The sequence below is a fragment of the Cornus florida genome, unplaced genomic scaffold (genome assembly GCF_030987335.1).
Source record: "Cornus florida cultivar Cherokee Brave unplaced genomic scaffold, ASM3098733v1 CherokeeBrave_3.0.0_Hap2_Chr07, whole genome shotgun sequence".
Classification (NCBI taxonomy): domain Eukaryota; kingdom Viridiplantae; phylum Streptophyta; class Magnoliopsida; order Cornales; family Cornaceae; genus Cornus; species Cornus florida.
The window spans coordinates 45903961-45930754 of record NW_026775577.1 but is presented as its reverse complement, the minus strand read 5'-3'; the positions used below and the strand labels follow the sequence as shown (position 1 = coordinate 45930754).

Below are 26794 nucleotides of genomic sequence, written 5' to 3'. Positions count from 1 at the left end.
AATTTATGTTGGCATTAGCAGTTGCCAGAATGGACGGCCAAGGATAACGGGAATTTGATTCTTGGGATTTGGGACCGGTTCCGTGTCAATGACAACGAAATCAACCGGGAAGAAGAACTTATCAATTTTAATCAAGACATCCTCAATAATACCCCGGGGCTTTTTGATGGATCGGTCGGCAAGTTGCAAAACTACCGACGTTGGTTTCAAGTCTCCTAAGCCCAATTGAATATACACCAAATATGGAAGAAGGTTAACACTTGCTCCTAAATCTAGAAGAGCCTGATTAATGACATGGTCACTAATGATGCAAGCAGTAGTAGGTGAACCGGGGTCCTTAAATTTTGGAAGAGTGTTATGTTGCAAAATGGAGATTACTTGCTCGGTCATGCCCACTTTCTTTGGTGATTGGCTTTTGTTCTTTCTCTTTTGGGTGCAAAGATCTTTTAAGAATTTAGCATAAGTCAGAATTTGTTTGATTACATCCAAGAGTGGAAGATTAATCTTCACTTGCCTAAACGGTTCAATTATTTCATTCACTTTGGTCTTTTGCTTTTCAAGCGAATTGGATCCTTTTATGGCATCCGGAAATAGAGCCTTTGGCTTAAAAGCTTTTTCAAAATCTTGTTTCACAATAATTTCAACACAAGAATTTTTCAAATCATATTTCACAATTTTCTCAACAAGATGATCATGCACATGCAATGAAGGAGGAATAAAATGTGAAATTGGACGGGTGTCAACTTTTGGTTGCACCGGTTCACTCACTTCATTTTGGACACCAACTTAATTGTCAACAATTTTTCCACTTCTCAAGGTTGTCACCGCATTGACATGTTCAATTATGGGACTTTCCGATGAGGAATTTGTCTCCACAACAAATTGTTGCTTTGGTGGGGTATTTAAAGGCATTTTCCCTTTTTCTCTAGCATTCAAAGTACTAGCTATTTACCCAACTTAGGTTTCTAGCTTAGTAATGGATTGGGAATGGGAATGAAGCAATTGAGTGCTTGCCTCTAAAGTACCCAAAGCGGTCAACATTTTTTCCTCAAAAGCGGGACTCCTAGAATTTCCTTGAGAGTAAGATGATTGATTAGGAAAATGAGATTTTGAGAATTGGTTTCCATGTAATTGAAAAGATGATCTATAACCTTAGGAACCTTGGCTTTACATTGGAGGTGGAACATACTTTCCTTGAAAACCACCTTGGAGAAGATTTGAACCTTCCCTTTGGCTTTTCCAAGAGAAGTTTGGATGGTTCCTCCACCCAGGATTGTAATGTGTGCCATAAGGATTATTCCCTTGGTTAACAAATGTGGCATTGACTTGTTCGTGGTGCTCACTTTGCACATGTCCATTGGAATTAGAATGTAAGACACTAGGACAAGTCATGTATGTTTCATTAGATAGATGATGAACATGATTAGGGGAGGAAGACACTTGATTTACCGAATTTTGGTTGATCAAAAATTGATCAAACCTTTGAGATAAAGACTTAACTTTGGCGGCTACGTCATTGGAATTGTCAACTTGATATAAGCCGACATTCTTCCTTCCACCTAAATTTCTACCATTTTTGGAAGACAAGGATCGATGCATTGAATTCTCACTCATACATTCATAAAGACGCCAAACATTATTTTCATGCTTATCAAGATATGAACCACCCATATATGCATCAACCATACCCTTGTGATTATCTGGTAAACTTTCAAAGAAGTATTGAACTAATTGCCACTTAGGCATGTCATGATGTGGACACTTCCTAAGCAAAACATTAAATCTTTCCCATGCCTCAAGAAACGATTCCCCATCCCCTTGAGAAAATTCTTTAATGGAAGTTCTCATAGCATTGGTCTTTGAAACCGAATAGTACTTTTTTAAGAACTCTTGTTGCATTTCTGCCCAAGAAGTTATCAAAAAAGGCCTAAGATTATTGAACCAATATTTTGCCTTATCTTTAAGGTTGAAAGGAAAATGTTTTAATTTCAAAACATCTTCCGGTATGTCCGTGTATTTCACGGTGGAACATACTTCAAGAAACTCATCCAAATGCTTGTAAGGTTCTTCACTTGGAAGTCCATGATAGTTAAGAAGTATTTGAATAGTTTGCGATTTAATTTTATAGTGATGTGCTTTAAAAGGGGGCAATTGAATGCATGTAGGTGCATTATATTCATTTGGCACATAATGATCACGCAAAGCAAGAGGAGGATTCACAATTGAAGGTGCTACATAAGCATCTTGATTGCCTTGAATAATGGGAGGTTGTGGAGCAAAAATTAGACGAGGCATTCCCAATGGAACTTGGCCTTGTTGTTGTGGTGGAATGAAAGGTCTTGGCATACCTAATAGTACTTGAATGTTGTCATGATGCACATTAGGGTGAAGGATGCCTTGTTAGTCTATGTGACCAAGGTCCTCCACACGGTCCTCATTGATGTCTTCCATTGATGAAATTGAATGACTAGAATTACCCCTTCCCTTAGAATTACGAACAATAGATTCAAGATTCAAATTAAGTGGGACAAGAGTTGGATTTAATGACCTACGACCATGCATGCACAAACAAAACACAAACAAGCAACAAGTAAGTAGCAATCATTTCTCCTCCGCAACAAATCAATAATCAACAATCCTCCACATACGATGATCTCATCCTCCCATGCTTTGAACAATATGCAAGAAAAATTAAATTGGCTCCATGCGGGCTCACGATTTATCTATGAAAGCAAAGACTTGCCTCCACGCGAGCTCACGATTTAACTAGAGATTGAGTTTAGAAAAGCTCATAAAGGGTCCTTAAGCAACTTCAAATGATTCTTCAATTTTTTTTTCTTTGCCTTGTAATTTTTTTTTTTGAGCTTTTTATGCTCTTGTTTAGCTTCACTTGGCTTCTTTTCCATCTTTTGCTTTTCAATTTCCCTTTATTTCACTCTCTTGGCTCAATTCACCTAGCCAATCAAAAACAAATACAATAAGTAACCAAAATAAAATAAAAATAGAAACAAAATCAAAGAGTACTAATTCCTAATTAATTTCCAAATACGACGGTGCCTAATCCCCGGCAACGGTGCCAAAACTTGGTGTGTTCAGTCGTCGAGGCACCGAAATTGCATGCAAGAGTGTGTAGTGTGGCCAAGTTTAAATTTAGAAAATGCCACTACCACTTCTAACTAAAAATATAACTAGAGTGAGTAGTGATCGTCCCAATGGATTGGTTGCGTATTTATGATGGAAACTAATGTCGGATTAGTAGGTCGAATGATCAAAGATTGATTGGTGATTGTTTAATTAAACTACAATGCAATTGAAGATTAATGCAAGTAAAAAGGGCAATCTAGAAAGTAGGGAAAAGATATAGGAGAGAGGTTTTGGGCTATAGAGTCACCACTAAGCTTCACTTCATTAAACACTCGTAATTGTACATTAATGGGGAAATTTAAATTGTAACTTGTGTGTATGTGACATCAATTGAAACTAAGCATGGATAGCAAATAAGCATAGATTGTCTAGCCAATTTTAATTAATAGCACAACCTATCAAATGAGACCAATATTCATTTAATTAAACCACATTTAATGCACACACAAATATCTAGAGATATACACTTTTTTCATTCATAAGTATGGAACATCAAGAAATAAGCATGGATTGTTCACTTACCTAAGAAATTAAAGCAAATACACTACAATTAGACTAAAGACATGAAATTAAACTAATTAAACTAGAGATGTGATACAATCCATCACGAAACAAGTGTGAACCATAAAATAAATCACAAAAGTGTTCCACTAAGCACAATGCCTTGACCATCACTAGATTAACATCATCAATACACATAGAAATGCATCAAATTCATTAAATCTAGAGATAAAAACATGAACATCAATTCTAGCATACATAGACATATGACTAGATCTAAATGATCAATTGAAAGTATTAATCTATACAAATCAAGTTGAAAACGCAAGATCTATATTTATTCAAGGTCAAAACATTTATCACAACTAAAATCCCCAAAAATACACAAAAGTTAGGTTTGAGAAGCAAGTCTAGGGACTATATCTAGCCCCAAGAGAATGATTTAGTCAGTCATTATAGTGGACATGGAACCCTCAAGGACTAGCTTAGAGGTTGGCATCATCATCTTCATCCTTACTTTCTTCTCCAAAACCCTAGTTCTAGAGAGAAAAATTATCTATTCTATATTTGGTAATAAAACTATCTATTACAATTCATGTTCAATAAATCAATTACACATTCCTTTGAGTAAGGACCAAGTCAGAATAATAGTCTTTGATTTGAGGAAATTCGCAGCTATGCATGGTAAGTAGAAATCGGCGCGCTCGGGAATTAGACAACTCACTGCCAGCAGCATTTTCAATCGATCGAAGATTTTCGATCGATCAAACACTTAGCTTCGATCGATTGAAGCTAATGTGGCTTGAAAATATCTTCCAGGCTTAATCCCATTGGCTAAGTTGGCACTACCTTGTTTCGATCGATTGAAGACCACTTCGATCGATCAGGGCTTCCCTTCGATCGATCGAAGTCCCCCTAGTGCATTTTTTTTGGCTTCTTTCCAACTTTGCTCTTTAGCTCCAAAGCTGTTCTAAATGGCTCTTGTTATCCTGTTTGAACATTATTCACTTGAAATAGGCAATAACACATATAAGTATCTAAGACATGAAAGTAAGATAGATGAATAGACTAAAATACCTTAGTTTAGGTGCTAAAATGCGTCACATTTGAGCACTCATCAGTTTCCCTATAATGCTAAAGCACTAGAGAAAGATTTTGGAGACAGTTTTCGAATGTGGACCCGAAAACAGAGAAGTCATCCATAAAGATTTTGAGAAACTTTTCAACCATGTAAGAAAAAATAGACATTATACACCTCTGGAATGTTGCAGCCACATTAAATAATCCGAAAGGCATTCGTTTATATGCAAACTTACCGAATGGACAAGTAAAAACAGTTTTTTCTTGATCCTTAGGATCAATGGCCTCCTGATTATAGCTGGAATAACCGTCTAAAAAGCAATAATAGCTCTGGCTAGCTAATCACTCTAGAATTTGATCAATGAATGGAAGTGGAAAATGATCTTTTCTATGAGCAGAGTTGAGTTTTCAATAATCAATACACACACGTCAGCCAGTGGTGGTGCGCTGTGGAACTAATTCTCCCTCGGAATTCTCAACTACTGTAATACCTGTATTTTTATGTACTACTTGAGTAGGACTCACCCAACTTCATAACTTCCTTCAAAACTACCTCCTTCATATTAGGATTTAATCTTCGTTAGAGTTCCCGAGATGTTCAGGAATCCTCCTCCAAATAAATCTGATGCATGCAAATTGTGGGGCTAATTCCTTTCAAATTAGCTACACTCCACCCAATAGCCTCTTTATTTTTCTCAAGAACTTTTAAGAGACTACTCTCTTGGGAACTTGTAAGATTAGAAGCAATAATCACCGGAAGGGTGTCATTTAAACCCAAGAAAGCATACTTGAGCTTTTCCGGTAGTGGCTTAAGCTCAAGCTTAGGTGGAGACTCTAAAGAAAGAATAAGCGAAGTACTAAAAAGTGGTGGAAGATGCTCTAACCTTGATTTCCATGAAGGAAAATATGTGATAGGAGTGGAATTGAGAAAAGAATTCACTCCAGCTATTGAGGAATCAATATCGAAATCTTCATAATTGAAGTGATTCAGACAAGCTTCTAAAGGATCCTTGGATAAAATAGTTGGGAGTGATTCCTCAACCAACTCATCAATAACATCAAGGAAGAAGCATTCACTATTATCGTGGGGATGATGAATAGCATTGAAGATGTCTAACTTGACTTTCATATTTCCAAAAGATAAATCCATGGCTCCATTCCTATAGTTAATACAAGCATTCGCTGTGGCTAGAAAAGGTCACCTAAGAATGACTGGAATAAACTTTTTGGAATCGTGGACCGGTTCTGTATCAAGAACTAGAAAATCGACCGAAAAATAGAACTTCTCCACTTTTATGAGTACATCTTCAGCAATACCTCGTGGTTATCTGACAGAATAGTCAGCAAGTTGTAGAACAACTTACGTAGGTTTTGACTCTCCCAAACCTAATTTCTCATACACCGAGTAAGGAATAAGATTAACACTTGCTCCAAGATCAAGAAGTGCTCACTCTATCACATTGTTTCCAATGATGCAAGAAATCGTAGGAGTACTAGGATCTTTAACCTTTAGAGGAGTGTTGTACTTAAGAATAGCACTGACCTTCTCAGTGAGACAAACCTTCTTAGGAACTTAGCTTTTTGATTTTCTCTTAAGAGTGCACAAGTCTTTTAGAAATTTAGAATAGGCTGAAATTTGCTTTATAGCATCGAGCAGAGGAAAATTGATTTTGACCTGTTTAAAAACCTCCATCATATCTTGAATTTTCTCCCCTTGTTTACCAAAGTGGGAGGGTTCCTTGAGACGTTCAAGATAAGGTGTTTTTGGCTCATAAGCTGTCTCAGGGTTAGGAGTAGATGAAAAAGTGACTCCACCTTGAACTCCTTTTGTGGATTGTGGAATAGCACTTGAGAAAACATCCTTGGGATATGGATGATGAATGATAGGAATAATGGGAATCCTAAGCCTTTCTTTTTCCTCCTGTCCTTTCTCAACTTTGTTATCAACCACTCTACCACTCCTTAATGTAGTGATAGCCTGACCTTGCTCATAATGAATACTTAAGGAATTGGTTTCATCAATCATGTAAGTCTGCCCTTTCGGGTTGGGTATTGGCTGACTAGGCAGCTTTCCATCCTCTCTTCGAGATAGAGTACTTGCTATTTGCCCAACTTGTGCCTCTAGCCTTGTTATGGCTTGAGAATGAGTATTAAGAAGTTGGGTATTGGATTTAAGATCAACAAGAGCATTGAGTACTTGTTCCTCAAAAGCAAAATTTCTAGGAAGAGGTGGAAGATTAGGAGCTTGAGTGGGTTAATTCCTAAACAGAGGTGGACAATAAATACCAGATTGGTTGAAAGAATTATTTTGTGGCATAGGATGAGATGAATTTCAATACTGCCCCTGAGATTGGGAAACAGTGTTTCCTTGATTCGAATTATGTTATGACAGATTGGGATGATCTCTCCAGCCAGGATTATATGTAGAAGAATATGGATTATAAGTTGGCCTAGAGAATGCAGCACTCATTTGTTCCTGTGGGATCTCAGATGATTGTCCCAGCATAGGGCAAGCGTCAGCAAAATGGTTAGGATTAACACAGATAGAGCAAACTTCCTTTGGCAAGGCAGTTTGTGGATTAGCAATAGAAGCAAAGCCAGATGATAAGATTTGATCGAACCTATGGTTCAAGGCTTTTATTTGAGCGGCTAACTCACTAGATTTATCTACCTCATAAAGTTTTTTAACCTTATGCATTCCAGGTAAAGACCTAGACCTAGAGGAAGAAACATGTTGCACTGAGTTTTCACTTAGGGCCTCAAACAATTCCCAAGCGTCAACTGGACTCTTACGCAGAAAAGCTCCATTACTAGAAGCATCAACCATATTTCTATACCAGTCTGTAAGACTATCATAGAATATCTATATCAAGTGCCATTGAGCAATATCATGGTGTGGACACTTTCTTAGAAGATCGTTATACCTCTCCCATGCATCAAGGAGCTATTCTCTCAGGATTTGGGAAAATGCCATGATTTCTCTTCTCATTTGTGTGGTTTTACCCACAGTGTAATATTTTTTCAAGAACTCCTGTTGCAACGTGTACCATGTAGATATGGAATTTGTTGGAAAGGACTACAACCAAGTTCTTGCATTATCCTTGAGAGAGAATTAGAAAAGACGCATTATGAACGAATCATTGGTAAAAGTGGTCAACTTGGTAGTTGAACACAATTCCAAAAACACATCCAAGTGCTTATAAAGATCCTCTGTTGCATACCCATAGAAGGTAGGAAGCATTTAGATCATAGTAGGCTTGATCTCAAAATGGGTTGCATCAGCATCCGAAAAAATCAAGCATGAAGGGGAAGTGTATGTGGTAAGAATGAAATGGTCCCTCAATTGTGGTTGTGATGGAGGAAAAGGTGGATCCCATTCTCCATTACAATTACCATTATTACCCGGTACACTACATTGCTCAACCATGTTATCAGAGGAACTATCTATATTATTCAAATGTTTTTTAAGTTTTCTTAACTGACTCAAAGTTCTCTCTATTTCAGGATCATACACTAAAGGTTTTGACCTATTTTAGTGAGTTAACATGCACTGGTTCCACTAATCCTAATAGTAGCAAAAATAAAATATTCTAAGTAACAGAAAAACAGTAAAAACTCACAAAAGGTTTAATAAACCGAAGCTTTTCTCCCTTAAGCGTCTTTGTCCCCACTGCTAATTTATACCTGAAAAGAAAAAGAATTAAGATGAGATATCAAAAAGTCCGAAGACTGGTAAACCAAAATAACTAATTAAAAACTAAACAAAAACTAATCTCCCCAGCAACGGCGCAAAAAATTGTTCGTGTATCTCGCAATAATAAAATACATGTTCACAATAGAACGATATCGTGTAGGATAGCTCTATGTAAAGAGGATGTCAAACCCACAGGGAGATGAGATTTGCATTAGTCTTTAACTTCGTTTCATGGTTTACAGGTAACTTGGTTGGAAAGTTTGTTGGTTGTCGTGATTTAACAAACAAAAATTATAACAAAATATTTAACTGGAGCGAATTAAACTAATTTAAATGATCACAGAGAGAGAATCTTAGGGCTTTGACTTCACCACAACCATCATATTATGAGTAGTTATACTAACTCTGGGAATTTAACAATGATATTTTTCAAAAGAATTGAACTCAATAACATTCGTTCAATTTGGGTTTTAAAGAAAGATGTTTTACAAGATTAGCTAACTATAACATATCTGTGGTTAGCGTGGACTATCCGCCTACCTACCTACTCTACCTACTTTAACTACTTTGCGAATGAACCACCTTTCCTAAGCATAGATTATAAAAACATTCTTTTGTAAAAAACATAAAAGCACCATTATATGACCTCTATTCTTATGTTTGGCAGGGCTCCGCCAGATACCGCACAACAAGATAGGTTGAGAATAGAACATAAACTATTACATATAAGACAATGGAATAATAGTTTATATTCTACTAAAGCGTGAAAACCACTTAAGTTGTCTCAAGTGCTCATAGTCATATAATCAAGAAAATAATCATATATTAAAAATAATTCTAGAATTAAAACAATCAAACCATAATATTAGATTGGGTTACATCAGTGCCCTAAGAAAGGAATTAGCTACTCATAACGAGGCTAGATATCATCTGTGTTGAGTTCATCTCCATCGTCACGGATGGCACTTCTCTTCTCAGGATCTTCACTTTTAAGGTTGTAAGAACCCTAAAAGCCACCACACCTTCAGCCTTCTGAATAACACCGTCAAAAGAGATTGAAATTTCAGACCTCTTCTATCAAGGCTTACGCCTTCTTTTACAGAAGAAAATAAGTATTTGGTGGGCTTTTAGGTCTTCTGGCCCAACTGGGATGAAATACAGCTGGTAAAGAGAGCAATCCCGTAATATTAATCTGACATGTCATGGAAGGCTCAAGCTTCAGGAACAGAGGCTCGAGCTTTAGTTTTCATGCTCGATCATTCAGAACAATGCTCAAGCTTCTCTGGATTGATGCTTGAGCTTCAATAATTGGTGCTCGATCTTCACTTTGACACTTAGCCAATTTTCTACAACTATTTTCCGAAACGTTTTTTTCTTCAACACTTAAAATATTTTTGGGGTTAAACTCTTTTAACATTGCTCAATCCAAGCTTCATGGGCTCGAGCACTAGGTACCATGCTCGAGCATTTGGGGCTCAAGGCTCGAGTATCAGTGGATGGTGCTTGATCCTCAGTGGATGGTGCTTGATCTTGGAGGTAAGGCATGAGACCTGGGAGCATAGCCTTTTAATTAAATCAACTCTTTTATTTCCAACGCCTCATGCTCGAGCTTGAGGGTTGCGGCTCGAGCACCCTTGGTTAAGGCTCGAGCACCCTATGGTAAGGCTCAAGCATCAAGGTATAAGGCTCGAGCATTTGCACCTTGTTAAATTTTCTTCTCTTCTTTGTTGTGATGCTCGAGCCTCAACACTTGGGCTCGAGCTCTAAGGCTTGAATGTCTTCAAACTTCACCCTTTAAGCTCTCGACGTACTCTAAATGACCGGCAATGACTCTATAAGCTTCGATATCATCATAAAGTCCCGGTTTTAACCATTTATCTGGGAAAATACCTACAAACACACATTAAACATAAATTAGTATAATTATGGATAGAAATATCACTTTAGGCCTTAACATATACGTATTTAGGGGCTCGAATATGCATATATTCAGCGTTCATCACTACTCATTGTGTGTAACTCCTCTGGAGGTTGATGGACTAGAGGAGCATACCTCTGGCATTTATCACATCTTCTTAGAGTACTTTTCGGCTTCTCTTGCTATATTGGGCCAGAAATATCCCTGAGTTAAAGCTTTGTGAGCTAGTGATCTGCCCCCAGAGTGATTTCCACATTCTCCTTCGTGCAATTGCTTTAGAACTTCTCTAGATTCTGTGGGAGCCAGGCATTTGAGGTAAGGCCCTGAGTACAATCACCTAAAGAGCTATCCTCCTATGATTGAGTATTTGGCAACTTTTATTCTTAATTGTTGAGCTACTTTTTTGGAATTTGGGAGTTCTCCTCTTTCGAGATATACTAGAATGGGGTCTATCCTGTTTGGCTCCCATGGAATAACTAGCACTAGTATCCTTTTTGCGATACTCAGTGTATCCAGAATATCGATGGGGATGACCTTGACCAGCGACTCTTCTACTGAAAATGTTGCGCAGGCCAGGTGATCGGCAATCGGGTTCTCTTCCCTTGGGATTTGCCAAAATTTTATTGTGTCAAAATACTTTGCTAGCTTTTCCACCTCTTCTTTGTATACATTCATTTTTTCTTCTGTAGAGGCATACTCACCTGTCACCTGTCTGGTGATGAGTTGTGAGTTACTATAGGCTCGAAGGTGTTTTACCTAAAGCTCTTTAGCCAGCCTAAACCCTGCCAACAGTGCCTCGTATTTTACTTCATTGTTTATGGTTAGAAATTTCAGACGGATTCCTTGTTGGAGTCTAGTCCCCTCGAGAGTTTTGATTTCCAACCCTGCTCCAGCTCCATTTCGGCTTGAAAAGCCATCCACGTATAATTCCCAGCATGGATTTTCTATGATTGGCTGTTATTCTCCCAGATCAATATCCAAGAGGAAATATGCAACCACTTGTCCCTTCTTTACAGTGCGTGGTTCATACTGAATATCGAATGAGCTTAATTCAATTGCCTATTTGGTAATTCAGTCCGAAATGTCTGGCTTACTGAGAATTGCTCTGATTGGATGTGTTGTGAGGATAATTATCCGATGAGCCTCAAAGTAATGTCAGAGTTTTCTTTTTGCCTGGATCAAGGCGAGGATGACTTTTTCAGCCATTGAATACCTACTCTCTGAGTCTGTTATAGTTCTACTGGAATAGAAAATAGGGTGTTGTCTCTTGCCCACTTCCCTTACTGGGGCCGAACTGGTTGCTGATTGAGATACTACTAGATAAAGGTACAATAATTCTTTAGGTTCAGGGGCAAATAGAATTGGGGGGTTTGCCATGTACTCTTTGAATTTTAAGAGAGCTTCTCATTGTTCTGCCCCCCAAATCTCTCCCTTTCTTGCCTTGATGGCATCGAAGAATGGTTTGTATTTGTCTAACAGTCTAGATATGATACGGCTAAGAGCAGTTATTCATCCAGTGAAGACTTGGATGTCCTTCATGGTTTGAGGCTCTTTGTTCTATAGTAGCTTCGTCAGTTAAACGGGGTTGGCCTCTATTCCTCTCTTGTTCACCAAATGGCCCAAGAGTTGGCCTGAGGATACCCCGAATGAACACTTTGCTGAATTTAGCATCATTTTATTTTCCCTTAGAGTGTTGAATACATCTTGTAAGTGCTGCAAATGATCTTTCTTTTCCCTACTTTTTACAACCATATCATCTATGTAACTTCGACCGTTCTGTCGATTTGCTTTTCGAACACCTTATTGACTAGCCGCTGATAAGTTGTCCCTGCATTCTTCAGTCCGAAGGGCATTACCTTATAGCAATAAGTTCCATGTTCGGTGATGAAAGAAGTCTTCTCTTCATCCGATGGGTTCATCGGGATTTGGTTGTAACCTAAATAAGCATCAGGGAAAGTTAGTTTTTCATACCCGGTTATAGCGTCCACCATTTGATCGATCCTTGGGAGTGGGAAGCTATGTTTTGGGCAGGCCTTGTTCAGGTTGGTGAAGTCAATGCACACCCTCCACTTGCCATTTTACTTCTGAACAACAACTACATTCGACAGCCATTGAGGTATTAGACCTCTCGGATGAATCCCGCTTCCAAAAGTCGGTTGACCTCTTCAGCAATGATTATATTCCAAACTAGGGCGAATCTCCTCTGTTTTTCCCTTACTGGGTGGTGGCTCGAGTCCACATTTAGGCTGTGACACGCTATTTCTAGGTCGATTCCTGGCATGTCCCAGTGGTTCCAAGCGAAGATGTCAGCATTCTGCCTTAAGACTTTTGTTAGTTCTTCTTTTTCTTGGGCTGATTAGAGTGCCCCCTAAATAAGTTAATTTGTGTTCATCCCCAGTGACTATATGTATAGTTTCTAGCGGTTCTTCAATCAAATGATCTTCTTCTAGCTCCTTATTCTCCTCGAGAGAAGAGGAACCTGGTAATTGCTATTTCAGTAACTGTTTTCCTTTATCGGTTGACCGGATAGTGGTGTGGTATCACTTCTTTGCTGCCACCTGATCTCCCCATATATCAATAGTCTCCCGCCCATTAGGACCAATGCATTTCACGACTTGATGCAGAGTTGATGGGACTCGTTCCATTCGATGGATCCATCCTCAACTTATTAGCAAGTTATAGGTCGGGTGGATGTCCACAATCATAAAATTTTCCTTTAAAGTTCTTTTGGCCGCAGTGACCGATAACGTGATCACACCTATGGGCTCTACCATTCTTCCATCGAACCCTACCAAGGGGTTTCCAGAGGGGCAGACTTGATCTAGGGCCAGTTTCAGTTGGTCGAATGTCCATTTCATTATGATGTTGGCGCTGCTGCTAGGGTCAACGAGTACACGCCTGACTAAGTAATTTATTGCTAGTGAGTTGATTACCAATGGATCTTCATGTGGATGTTGTACTCTCTTGAGGTCTCCTTCATAAAAGGAAATCTGTGTGAAACATAGCCTGCATTCGATTGCATTGATTTCACCGACCCTTCGTAGTTTGTGTGCTTACTTGAGCTAAATCCTATAGGAATTTTCTGGCTATTCGTCTTCTTCCGAGCAGCTATGGATCATATTGATAACCCGAATGGGTTGAATGTCTGTTGCAGCCTTTTGGGTTGGTCTGGGTCGCTCAAATTGTCTCTGCTAGTTTGGGTTGGTTAGGTAGTCAGCCAATTCGCCTTTGGTTATTAGTGCCTCCACCTGTCTTCTCAGACTCCTACAATCATTGGTTAGGTGACCAAAATCACTGTGGAATGCACAGTGCTTACTTTGGTCTCTCTGTTCCATTGGCTATCTGATTGGTGGAAGGATTTGAAAATTGTTCCAGCCCTTTGTCTCCAAATACAATCTTGCCAGTGTTATTTTGAGAGGTGTTACCTTCTCTGTTATTCGAGATTTTTTCTCAGGAGCTCTTCTTTCAATGCTCAGGGGTTCTCGTTGAGCTCTTGAGGTGCTCGGGCGCTCCTTCGGCCAGTTTTCCACCGTGACTAGCGTCACCCTTTACTTCCTTGTCATTTCATTCTCTTCGAGTCAGATGTAGTTTTTCACTCTTGAATTCAACTATGACATGTTAAACGGAGTCTTTTTCACCAATGAAGAATAGAAACGTGTACCTTGTATCATGGCTATCTTAAATGCTTCTATAGCCGTATCTTGGTTGTAATTTGGAATGCCTGAAGACTCCATATTGAACCGGGTGAGAAAGGTTTGTAAGCCTTCCCCCTTCATTTGCCGAATCATGAAGAGACTGGCAATGGTCTTTTTCTATTTCTTGTTTCCACAATACTGGGCTAGAAATGCAATTCATAGTGTCTCAAAGCTTAAGATTGACTTGCACGGATGGTTCTTGAACCATTCCAAGGCTACTCCTGTCAGACTGGATGGAAATATTTTGCACATGAATGGATCATTTCGTGCTTCTAGTGTCATCTCCTGAGTGTAATGATTGAGATGCTGGAGGGATTTCCACTTCCGTTGAACTTAATGAACTTCGGCATCGTGAACTTTTTAGGCCTTGCAACGTGTTTTATTTCATCCGTAAAGGGAATTTTGACTATGGATGCGGTGAACTCTCTCGCCATGTCCTTGGGTGTTTGGGCCTTTAGCCCTTTGATACGCTCATCCATTTCCCTTCGAAATTTGGAGATAAAATCATTCCCTGGTGATTGTTGATCGCCAACTGGGACGCACGCATCTTTTCTCCCCAATTCAGCATAATCATTTAAGGCTGGGACTTTAATGGTTCGAGGTTCTCCCATTGTGGAGTTCGCTGGGATGCGAGATTGACTAGCTGTTTCCTCGATATCATTTTGATCCAAAGTGTCATTTTGGACATTAAACAGCTGTCATGGAGCTCTCTACTATGGAAGACGGTTGTTGAGTCCAGGCGCCAGGGGTGGATCTGCTAGCTCGTTTTGGTGCTTGGGTCGTAGGGCGATCGGTGGATCATTCTGCCGAGCGTTTACTCAAAATCATTCATTTTCCTGGCATAGAGCATTGAATTATGATATGTTGGCTTCGTTAGCTTGTTTTAGTGCATTGATTTGTTCAGTACTAGCTTCATTGGCTTGCCGAAGGACGTTAAACTGTGTTTGCATCTCTTCGTGCATCTTCTGAATGATTTCCTGCTGTTGTGCTCGTGCAACTTCTGATCCTGTCACTATCTCAGAGTGATGTATCATAAAAGTGATAGTAAAAAAGGCTTTTTGTAAATACTTCCCACAGATAGCGCCAAAGTGTAGGCACAATTTTTCACACCCGAACACTTAAGAAAATTTACCGAAAGAATTACGAACAAGAAAACAGAGATTAATAGATAAAACTGACAATGAGAGCAGTATGATTAGAATTCGATCCCCCTCTCTTCTTATTCATGCTTTACTTATAAGCTTGTAAAGAGATTTACATGGAACCGTTACTAGTGATTTTTGGACGTTGGCGTTTATAGCCCCTTATTTTGCGGCCCTCTCTTTTACGGTGGGCGTTATGGAAATCTGAGTTTGCCGAACTTGGGCCATTCCCTAGTCCGCTTCTTGTCAAGTGGAGCTTCCTTCACTACTATGGATGACTTAACATTCTTGTGGACCTTTCTTATTTGGCTTTTGGCTTGTGCTGGGCTTTAGGGCAATTTTGGTTAATAATGGGCTTTACACTCATTGATACGTGGTACATTCTGAATGGTGGGGAATTTTCCCTCCACACCGGGCAAGGCAAATGTTGTAGCTAATGCCTCAAGCCAAAAATCTCATGGGACTTTGGCTAGCTTAGCTATTCAGAAATAGAAGATGTTGGAGGACTTGGCTGAGATGGTATTGCATTGTTATGATGATGATGACAGTAGTGATTCAACATTTTTGTTTAGTCTTGTGGCCTAACCTACTCTTGTTGGTTGAGTGATTGAGTCACTGGATCCAGATTTGGATGCCATTCACATATTGATTTCTAGTGGTGAGATAGTGAAGGATTAGACCTTGCATACGGATGGAGGTCTATAGTTCAGAGGTTTGATGGTTGTTCTTATAATTTGTCGTAAGGATGTTTTACAGGAGTTTCATACTTCCTGCTTTACAGTTCATCCAGGTGGTACTAAAATGTATCATAATTTGAGATGCCAGTATTGGCGGAATAGATTGAAGAAGGATGTAGTGTAGTTCGTGGCGAGATTCCTTATTTTTCAGCAGGTGAAGGCCGAGCACCAGAGACCCGCTGGTTTGTTGCAACCATTGTCGATAGCGCAGTGGAAATGGGAGTTTATTGCCATGGATTTTGTGATAGGACTTCAAAAGTTATAAAGGGGGAATGAAGCTGTATGGGTCATCAATGACAGATTAACCAAGACAGCCCACTTCTTGCCTATTAAGGTAACAGATGAAGTAGAGGCACTTGGTAGGTTGTACGTGAAGGAGATAGTGAGATTGCATGGAGTTCCGTTGTTTATTGTTTCAAATTAAGATGCCAAGTTCACGTCAAAGTTTTGGGAAGGACTTCACATAGTGTTTGGCTCATTGTTGCATTTTAGTATGGCATTCCATCCAAAGATGGACGGCCAGTTGGAGCATACCATCCAAATCTTAGAGGACATGTTTCGAGCCCGTGTACTTGACTTAGGTGGTAGTTAGAAGAATCACCTGCCACTTATTGGGTTTGCCTACAACAACAGTTATCAGGAGAACATTGAAATGGATCCATTTGAGGCACTATATGGTAGACCTTGTTGGTCTCCTGATTGTTGGACTGAGGTGGGCAAGACAGCCGCCTTAGGACCCGACATTATACTTAAGACTACCGAGAAGATCAAACTGATTAGACAAAGATTGCTTACATCTCAGAGCCGACAGAAGAGTTATGTAGATAGGCAGAGACGGACTTTATCCTTCGAGGTGGGGGACCACATCTTTCTAAGGGTCGCTTCATAGAAGGGATTGAAGAGGTTTAGGAAGAAGGACAAGTTGAGATTTTGGAGCGTATAGGAGAAGTCGCCTACAGACTTGTATTGCCACCACAAATAGACAGAGTCCATAATGTTTTTCAAATGTCGATGCTACGAAAGTATGAGCCAGATCCATCTCACGTTTTGAGTTGGATTAATATGGATATTGACAAGGATGTTTCCTACATGGAGAGACAAGTTCAGATCCTTGACACACTGCAGAAGGTGTTGAGGGACAAGACGATGTCGTTAGTAAAGGTTTTGTGGAGACATCATGGAGTTGGGGAGGCTACTTGGGAACAGGAGTAGGAAGTTTGTTCCAAGTACCCGGAGTTGTTTCCTTTCCCAGGTATGGCTTGATTTCGAGGACAAAAATCTTTTAAGTTGGGGAGATTGTAATGTTTTTTGATTTTTCCATTTTTTGGATTTATTTTATTTATGCACCTCGTTTTACGTGCCACGCACCGATTAGCATGCCACGTAGGTTTCGAGAGTGGTTTAGGACATTTCTTTGAGTTTAGGACTCTTAGAAATGTATGTGGGGTCATTTTGACATTTTTCAAATTTTTATCCTGGGAGGTTCCAGGTGAGTCCCGCACCCGGATTTTTCGTACTCAAGATTATTTTTCGAGCTCATTGCACTTCATATGTTATTATATGGAGCATATTTATGTATTTATGTGTTTAATTAATCATTTGTAGCATGTTTAGTGTTTATATATGAATGGAGGAGCATAATAATCCATTAATGGGTCAAAGTGGACCCACATTGACCCAAGCATTTAACAAAGGCCACATACACAGATTTTTGGCCATTCTTCTTCCTTCTCAGCTAAGCACCCAGGTGGTGTGTCGGGGCGTCGACCCCCAAACCCACAGTTTGTGCACTAAAAGATAATGGTGTAGAGCTATGATGAATATGGCCAAGTTTTACATTTAGAAATTGCCACTACTACATTTCACTAAAAATATAGTTAGGGCAAGTAGGGATCGTCCCAAGGGATTGGTGGGTCGTAAAAGGTTGTGGAATCGAGATTAGGGTTAGTAAGTCGAGTGATCAAAAGATTGGTTGGTGGTTGAATTACACTAAGATGAAATTTAAACTAAAGTAGGCAATTAAATGTAATGGAGAGAAAATAAGAGAGAGATCTTGGGGTTTAGAGATCACCACTAAGCATAGCTTTTCTACACCCTTAATGAATGATTAATGAGGGGGAAAACATGTATTGCAACATAGTGTGTGTGTGTGTGTGGTTGTTTCAACAAGCATGGATGACAAATTAAGCATATATTGTCTAAGCAACATAGTGAATAGCATAATATATCAAACTAAGCCATTAATCCTTTCTTTAAGCTCACAATCCAAATACATCACAAGGTTAGAGATATATGCTACTTGCTTTCATAAGTATAGAACATCAAACAACAAGCATGGATTGTCCTCTCATTTAACACCTAAACTAAAACTACACTACAATTAAGCTAATGACATGAAATTAAACTAATTAAACTAAGGGAGAGGCATAATTCATTAAGAAATGAGTATGAACCATTAAACAAAACACAAGAGCATTCCATTAAGCACTATGTATTGACAATCTCTAGATCTATAGCATTAATACCCATAGACATGCATAAACAACATAAGAAATAGAGACAAACACATGAACATATATTCTAGCATACATAGACATATGGATATAATGAAATGATCAATTGGAAGTGTTAAACCATATAAATCATCGAATAAACAAGATCTATATATATAAAAGTGTCAAAACATGTATCATAATACAAATCCCCTAAAAATTAAATAAATCAAGATGTAGAAAGCATGCTTAGGGCTAACTCTAGCCCCAGGAGGATGTCTAGCCACTCATGGATGGTGTCCTCCAACCCTCAAGGGCTAACTCCATGGAAGAGATTGCTCCTCTTCTTGGTTGATGGAAGAACTCCAAGCTTATGTCTTTAGCCTCCTCCTTTTTTTTCTTCTTCACTAAGAATATTAAAATTGTGCCTCCTCTCTATTCTAAAGTATATCAAGTATATCTCTCAAAAAGTGGCTCATATTCCTTATATAGGTACGTCAAATATCACCTCAAATGAGCTGGGCTCATACACCAATATTCCTTCCAATGATTGGATATGAGATAACTTTTACTGAGCTGGAATTTAGATTTTCTCGGGATTTGGGGAGTTCGATCGATCGAACATGGCTGAGATCTATCAAATTTAAGCTGGATCGATCCTCTATGGTGGCGCCTTTTTGGATAAAAACAAATCTAAGATATTTTGAAGATATTTTTGGGAAAGAGACAAATGTGGTAGGTAGGGTGGTACAAGTGGATGAGATGGAATCTTTTCGATCGATCGGAAGAAAGTTGGATCGATCGAACTTTGTGGGATCTTTGGATAAGGACAAAAGAGCTTGGATCCATCTTGGAATGCTGAGATCGATGAACTTTTAGTCGATCGAATATTTGCTTAGATCGATCGAACATATTGAATTTTCACCACTTGCTTCCTTTTGCTCCCACTTTGCTCCTTTCTTTGATTCATCTCAGCATTACTTCAATTATACTCTTATTTACCTGAGTTAGCTTATTTTGGGGATAAGTACCTGAAAATAGAAATAATACGAAATCAATCTAAAGTGGGAAAATAAGATAGATAAAGATCCTAAAATACCTAAGTTTAAGGGGTTTAAATGCGCACTTTTCAGCGCTCATCACACCCCCAAACTTAAATATTACTAGTCCCAAGCAATGAACTAGAAAGTAAATGAATGAAATAAACAACTATACAACTATGAACTAGAAAGCAATAAATGGATAATGCCACTTTCGTAGGGAACACGATTACATTTAGCATATGCAACAAGCCTTTTAAACCCCTAGGTTACCCCTAGTGGATGAGTGAAGTCTCGTGAGGGTTTCTAGAAATGTTACCCACAAACATTAAGCTCATTCTTTCAAAAGAGGCACCAATATTACAAACAAGCATTGGGAGAAACTACCTCAAGTATGCAATTTTTCAAACATTTCCAAGCAAGTTCTCAAAATTTCAACATCAAGCAAGCAAGTATGGTCCTCCACACATCAAGAAAATGATCATGAAAATCAAAACAACTCTAGAATCCTTTTTGAGTGGACCGGCATCAAGTATGTTGCTATATTAGCCAATTAAAAAAATGATCCCATCCTTACCCTCAAACTAGCACACAAATCTAGTACCGATCATCAAGATAAAGAGTGGACCTTTTATTAAAGTTTTATTATTCTAGGTGCGCTTATTCTTTTCACTCGATTTTTTTTTTTTTTTTATAGGATCAAAGATGGAAGCATGGTGCAATGTATTGATCTATTAAGCTTTATAGCGATTCATGAGGTCGAGCGTTAGGCCAATGACTCCCAAACCAGACGGCTTTGAGGCACTAGGTGTTCAAACACCCCTAAGGACTTACAAGCTCAAATCAACTAGGCTACAAATCAAGACAACCTCCATCTAATCATTTCCCACTTCTCACCTTTTGGGAGAAGTCCTCACTTTTTATTGCTTTTGCAACTTTCTTTTTTTTTCTTTTTTTTTTTTCAAGTTCAATTATTAACCTAGAGTTTGGCCCTCCATCTTTCAGCGCGAGAAGTTCAATGCTTGATGAGGCTAGAATCCCGGCTACTTAGTGAAAAGGGGTTGTTATCCACCTTTATCAAGAATGAAAGCTTTCAATGCACTACTAGCTCAATTGGGATATAACCAATTCAATAATCAACAAAGCATGTACCCCACAAATGAATACTAGTGTGCACCTGTGCTAGTGTAAAATACTAGAGTGAATCTCAAAACAATCACAAAATCAGGATGATGCGGACCACAAGTGTAAGTATGATATTAATCTTTCAAAAAATTTACCCCTAAATGGCATGCATAAGGCATACAAGGAGTATTGGACTCTCAAGTCAAGCAATTTTTAAATTTTAAACAATATAGTCCTCAAAAGATCAAAATCATAGCTAGTTATGGACCAATTATAGAAAATCCCTCAAATACACAAGTCATGCTCAAAAATTTGAATTTAAGGCAAACACTGCAAATCACACTATTACCCTCAAACTTAAATGGCACATGTCCTCAATATGCAAAGAGAACAAAAGGAAAGAGTGTACCAGTGCAACTATAGTAAAAAATAGCTGGAATAGAAGTATCCAAAGTAGGTGGCATAGCCCCCCCCCCCCCCCCCCAAAAAAACTTGGGATTAACTGTGGTCCTGAAAATTTGGCACTTAGATAAAACTCATAAGATAATAAAAGGGATAATAATAGTGCACAGCGGACATGTAAGTGTAAATGGAATAGCAACTGAAAATAGAGAGAGGTATAAGGGTGGTCCTGAAAATTTTGGGCAGTACTCTCTCTCACTAAAGTCACTGGGATGCACCTGATGGAGTCAATCACAAACAGATATATCAATACAAGGTATGACATCCAAAATATAGTATTTACAAATAGAAATAATATACATCATATCACAGTATCAAGGCCAACAGACTGGCCACAAAAATAGAGTAACAGTAATAATGTATCATAGCTATATAAAATGATAGGAGTAAAGGGATAGAGAGATCAAGAAAAGGAGGTAGGACGGGCAGGGCGTGCTCCGCGGATATCTCGAGATAAGTCTCGCAATGCAGCCATGACATCAGTACGGAGAGATAAAATGTCAGCTCGGATGGAGACAGCATCCTCTCTGATAAAGACCGTGTCGGCGTGGATAGATACTACAGCATCCTCCAAAGCCTGGAGTCGCTCTCTATAGCCGGGTGTCTATGCTGGAGCCTCAGGTACCGCTGGAGCGGGAGAATGATGATCCTGAGCCTGTTCCTCATTATGAATGGGCGACCCAGCCAGAAAGTGATGCTCCTGGTCCTCTGCGGGCTATTCCAAGCCAATATCCATGTGCAAGGCAGGTGGATTGACTAGTATATCATCCGCTGCCTGCTCTACTGCTACTGCCTGCTCCATCTCCTCTCTCTCTAACTCCTCAGCTGCCTCGACAGCATCGTCCTGTAGGCTCTTGACAAGAGCATTATAGCTCTTATCCCAATCCTTCTTCTTGAATGAACAGGCCCCAGACTCAGTATGCTCCCGTGGCTGGAATGGATAGCACTGGTCTCTCAGAATCTGTGTGATGATATGGCCAAATGGGAGATACTTAGCCCTTTTGGGCTTGGCCTTGCTTATATGGACAACATACAGCTTCATCATAACTCTCCAGATGAGCACAGGAATGGACAGCCAGTGCCCTGTATAGAAGGCGTATAAAGCTATAAGATAGTCGTCGCGCCTCTGTATCTTGTGGCCGGCCATAAAAATATTTCGGTATAGCACCGAATCGAAGAACTACAGGTCGTCTGGCAGATAAGTACAGGTGGCAAAGGTCTCGCCACCGGCATAGTGACTTGTGAGTAAAATGGCCATGTCTGCATATGTGGGCCTCCATAAAGTAGGATAAGTATCCTGGAGATAGGGAGGGCAGACGTGTGGACAACGGCAGGATCTAGAAAGAGTGTCCACCATGATACTGATAGGGTGGCCGTCGATGGTAGTTCGCAGCTCCTCTAGGTTACTCAAGGCAGGTCAGAGGTTCTGGAAGAACATCTAGACCAACCTTCAGTACACTGGGTATGTGACAGGGGCTAGTATGGATGAGATGCCCCTCCGGTCTATATCATCATATGTTGCTCTAGTAAGAACAGACCGAGAGAAGTAGTCTATGTCAAAGACCGACTCATGCGCCACTCGAAGGCGTGAGTATCTCTGTAATGGCCGGTCTAAGTGCTGGGCTGGCTGAGCTGGCGGTGGTGATGGAGATGGTATGTGCTCAGCCTCAGCATCAGCCTATGAAGAAGATGCCTCGGCTGAAGACTGTAGTTGACTATCGGATGGAGACTGAGGTGGAGTAGGCTCTGTTGTCTCCTCCTGAATGGGGTCCTGGGCGTGAGATGGACCTGCCTCATCGTTCAAACTTCGCCTGGCCCCGCGGTGATAATGTCTGCGAGCAACAGTCTTTACCCTAGTCATAACCTGCAAGATAAAAGGAAAACTTGCAAAAAAGAAGTCAGTGCCAGTATAAAGAATTAAAGCACAATTTATAGAATGATGCATGTCAAATAAGATAGACAAAACAGATAGGGAACATGAATCTATGCAAGTGACAAGGAATGAGTGACATGATGTAAGGAATGCTAGACAGTATAAGTATGGAATGCATCCAATGTGGAAAACACAGGCATTGGGCATGTATGAGATAGCATGAAACACAAGAGATGTTGTGTGAAATGTGTGAAGTATATCTGTAAAGTTCGATCAATCACAAAAATGTGAGATCGATGCAAGTTAGATCGATCGAGAATAAGTGAGATCGATCTGTTACAGATCAATCGAAGTAAAAGTTTGATCGATCGAACTGTGAGGTGAAACTCGAAAAGTCACAGATCTATGACGTGGATGGCACGGGGCCTTCACGAACATGGTCATGGGCCCATCTACACAACAAAGCAGCAACATTGGTCACTTGATTCGGCCCGTGACCCCCGAAATCAAATCAAAAATCAAAAACATATAAAACCATATATATATATATATATATATATATATATATATATATATATATATACACAAAGCTTCAAAACGTCATCAATGGCAAAATTCATCTTCAAGACACCTTAGATCTAACATTTAGAGCATGGATTCATGAAATTAGAGCTTGAATCAAAGAGATGGGTTCAGATTTTACCTCAAATCGAGATGAAATGAGATGAAGATAAGATTTGAGATCCTAGATGAGGGAGTGAGATTCGAGGTGAGATGGAGTCACTGGAGAGTTCGCCGGAGGTGAGGAGGTAAGTTGCAACGGCGAGGAACGAGGGAGAGGGTGTTAGATCGATCTGTGGTATCCATCTAACAACCCTAGATTTTATTTTTTTAAAATATTCCGTCACCAGTTCGATCGATCGAACTGAAATCTCAAATCGATCGAACTATGATCGATCTCTCCTCACTAAAAGACAAATTATTTTTGAAGCTTTTGAAATTTTTTTTTTTTTTTTAATAAACAAAATAAAATATTTATTATTTTAAATTTAAAATTCAAAACAAGACAAACTTAAAACAGTAAATTAAATAACAGAGATCGATCTCTCCAAGATCGATCGAAGAATGACTCCGATCGATCGAACATGTAAAAACCTGTAGACATGTTCGATCGATGGGACAGAAAGCCGTTTGATGCAGGTTCAAAAATTTTCTAAGTGTTGAGACTGCAGATTGATCCAAGATGAAGTTGGATTAATCAAAGAACTGAAGATCAATCTAGGAACAAGTTCGAACGATAGGACAGAGAGCTGAAATATGCAGGTTTTCTTTGAACGATTGGACAGAGAGGTGATTGGATGCATGTATGGAGTTCGATCGATCGAACCTCCTTGGAGATCGATTGAACTTATGCAAAATGCTCATTTTCAACATAAAAGTGCATGCAATCCTAATCACAGTTCCTAGCAATGCATATGAACCCAAAGCCAATATCTAGACTTCGCAAGAAATGAAATTAAAGATAGAAATGAGGGAGGAATAGGGTTTTGACACCCTACGAAATATCTTGCTAGTCTTTAACGTCTCTAGTAAGACGTTGGGCTCTTTTAGCCCGGGTCAAACATCTTGTAGTGCATCCCCTCCTTGATGGGGTGATAAGTGCTTTGAACTCCACCCAACAAATGGTTCCCTAGAGAAGTTGTTGGATTAGGCTCAAAAGAAATTTTTGGTCCTTGGTCACAATGATCTTTAGGCTTCCATGCCCTTTTAAAGCAAGAATTTGAAACAATTTTCTTAGAATGCGGGGTTGAAGATGGACTTTTTGAAACTTCGGTCTCACACAAAAACTCAATTCCTTCACATTTAAGGTCATGACATTTCTCCACAACATTAACTTCTTCATGCTTGTTAAATGAATTGGGGGTCGGATTGAAGATATTCAACTTCACCTTCATGTGGCCAAATGAGATCTTCATTATCCCCATCCTACAATTAACGTTGGCAAGAAAGGACAACCAAGGATAACGGGAATTTGGCTCTTAGGATTCGGGACCGGTTCCATGTCAATGACAACGAAATCAATGGGGAAGAAGAATTTATCAATCTTAATCAATACGACCTCAATGATACCCCTAAGCTTCTGGATGGATCGGTCGGCAAGTTGCAAAACCACCGACATCGGTTTCAAGTCTCCTAAGCCTAATTTGACATATACCGAGTATGGAAGAAGATTAACAGTTTCTTCTAAGTCAAGAATAGCCCGATTAATGATATGATCTCCAATGATGCATGAAGTGGTAGGTGAACCGGGGTCCTTAAACTTCGGAAGAGTGTTATGCTGCAAAATTGAGCTTACTTGCTCGGTTAAAACCACTTTCCTAGGTGTTTGGCTTTTGTTCTTCCTCTTTTGGGTGCATAAGTCTTTCAGAAACTTGGCATAAGCCAGAATTTTCTTCATTGCATCTAAAAGTGGAAGATTAACTTTCACTTGCCTAAACACATCCAAAATTTCATTTGTTTTGGCCTTCTGCTTGTCAATTGAAATAGATCCTTTTAAGGCATCCGGGAATGGAGCTCTTGGCTCAAAAACCTTTTCAGACATTTTCTTTGAAGTCTCTTCAACACAAGAAGTTTTGAAATCATGTTGTACATTTTTCTTCTCAAAATCACTTTTCAAGATATTCTCATTTGAAAAATCATGCATACGCAATGAAGGAGGAATAGGATGAGAAACGGGACGGGTGTCAACTTGTGGTTGCACCGGTTCACTCTCTTCATTAGACATACCCACTTGGTTGTCCACAATCTTCCCACTTCTCAAGGTTGTCACCACATTGACATGCTCTATTGTGTGACCTTCTGATGAGGAATGAGTCTCCACAACCCATTGTTGCTTTTGTGGGGCATTCAAAGGTATTTTCCCTTTCTCTCTAGCATTTAAAGTACTAGCTATTTACCCTACTTGGGTTTCTAGCTTAGCAATGGATTGAGAATGAGAATGAAGCAATTGAGTGTTAACCTCTAGAGTGCCTAGAGCGGTCAAAACTTTCTCTTCAAAAACGGGACTCCTAGCATTTCCTTGAGAATATGATGGTTGATTAAGAAAATGAGAATTAGAGAATTAGTTTCCTTGTGATTGAAATGGTCTATATCCTTGGGAACCTTGGCTTTACATCGGAGGTGGAACATACTTCCCTTGGAAACCACCTTGGGGAGGGTTTAAGCCTTCCCCTTGGTTTCTCTAAGAGAAATTCGAGTGATTCCTCTAACTAGGATTATAATGATTGCCATAAGGATTGTTCCCTTGATTAACAAAAGCTGCATTGACTTGTTCATGATGCTCATTTTGCACATGTCCATGGGGACAATTGGAAGTTGAATATAAAATACTTGAACAAGTCATACATGTCTCATTGGATGCATGATGGGAATGGTTAGGGACGGAAGATACTTGATTTGCCGAGTTTTGGTTGATTAAGAATTGATCAAACCTTTGAGATAAGGATTTCATCTTGACGGCTATTTCATTGGAATGGTTGCCTTGATGTAAGCCAACACTCTTCCTTCCACTTGAATTCCTACCATTCTTGGAAGATAAAGTTCGATGCAAAGAATTTTCACTCATGCTCTCATAAAGACGCCACACGTCATCCTCATGCCTATCAATGCAAGAGCCACCCATGGAAGCATCAACCATGCCCTTGTAATTGTCCGATAAGCTCTCAAAGAAATATTGAACTAACTGTCATTTGGGCATGTCATGATGTGGACACTTCCTAAGCAATTCATTGAATCTTTCCCATGCCTCATGGAACGTTTTCCCATCCCCGTGTGAAAACTCTCGAATTAAGGTTCTCATGGCATTGGTCTTAGAAGCCGGATAGTACTTCT

At 39.4% G+C, this 26794-nt stretch overlaps 1 non-coding gene across 1 annotated transcript; it reads left to right on the top strand.

Annotated features, from left to right (window-relative positions):
* The first annotated feature begins 7610 nt into the window (after positions 1–7610).
* Positions 7611–7716, top strand: LOC132268016 (small nucleolar RNA R71). Its single transcript, XR_009469163.1, has one exon. It is a non-coding gene; the product is annotated as a small nucleolar RNA R71 (small nucleolar RNA).
* Positions 7717–26794: the final 19078 nt, after the last annotated feature.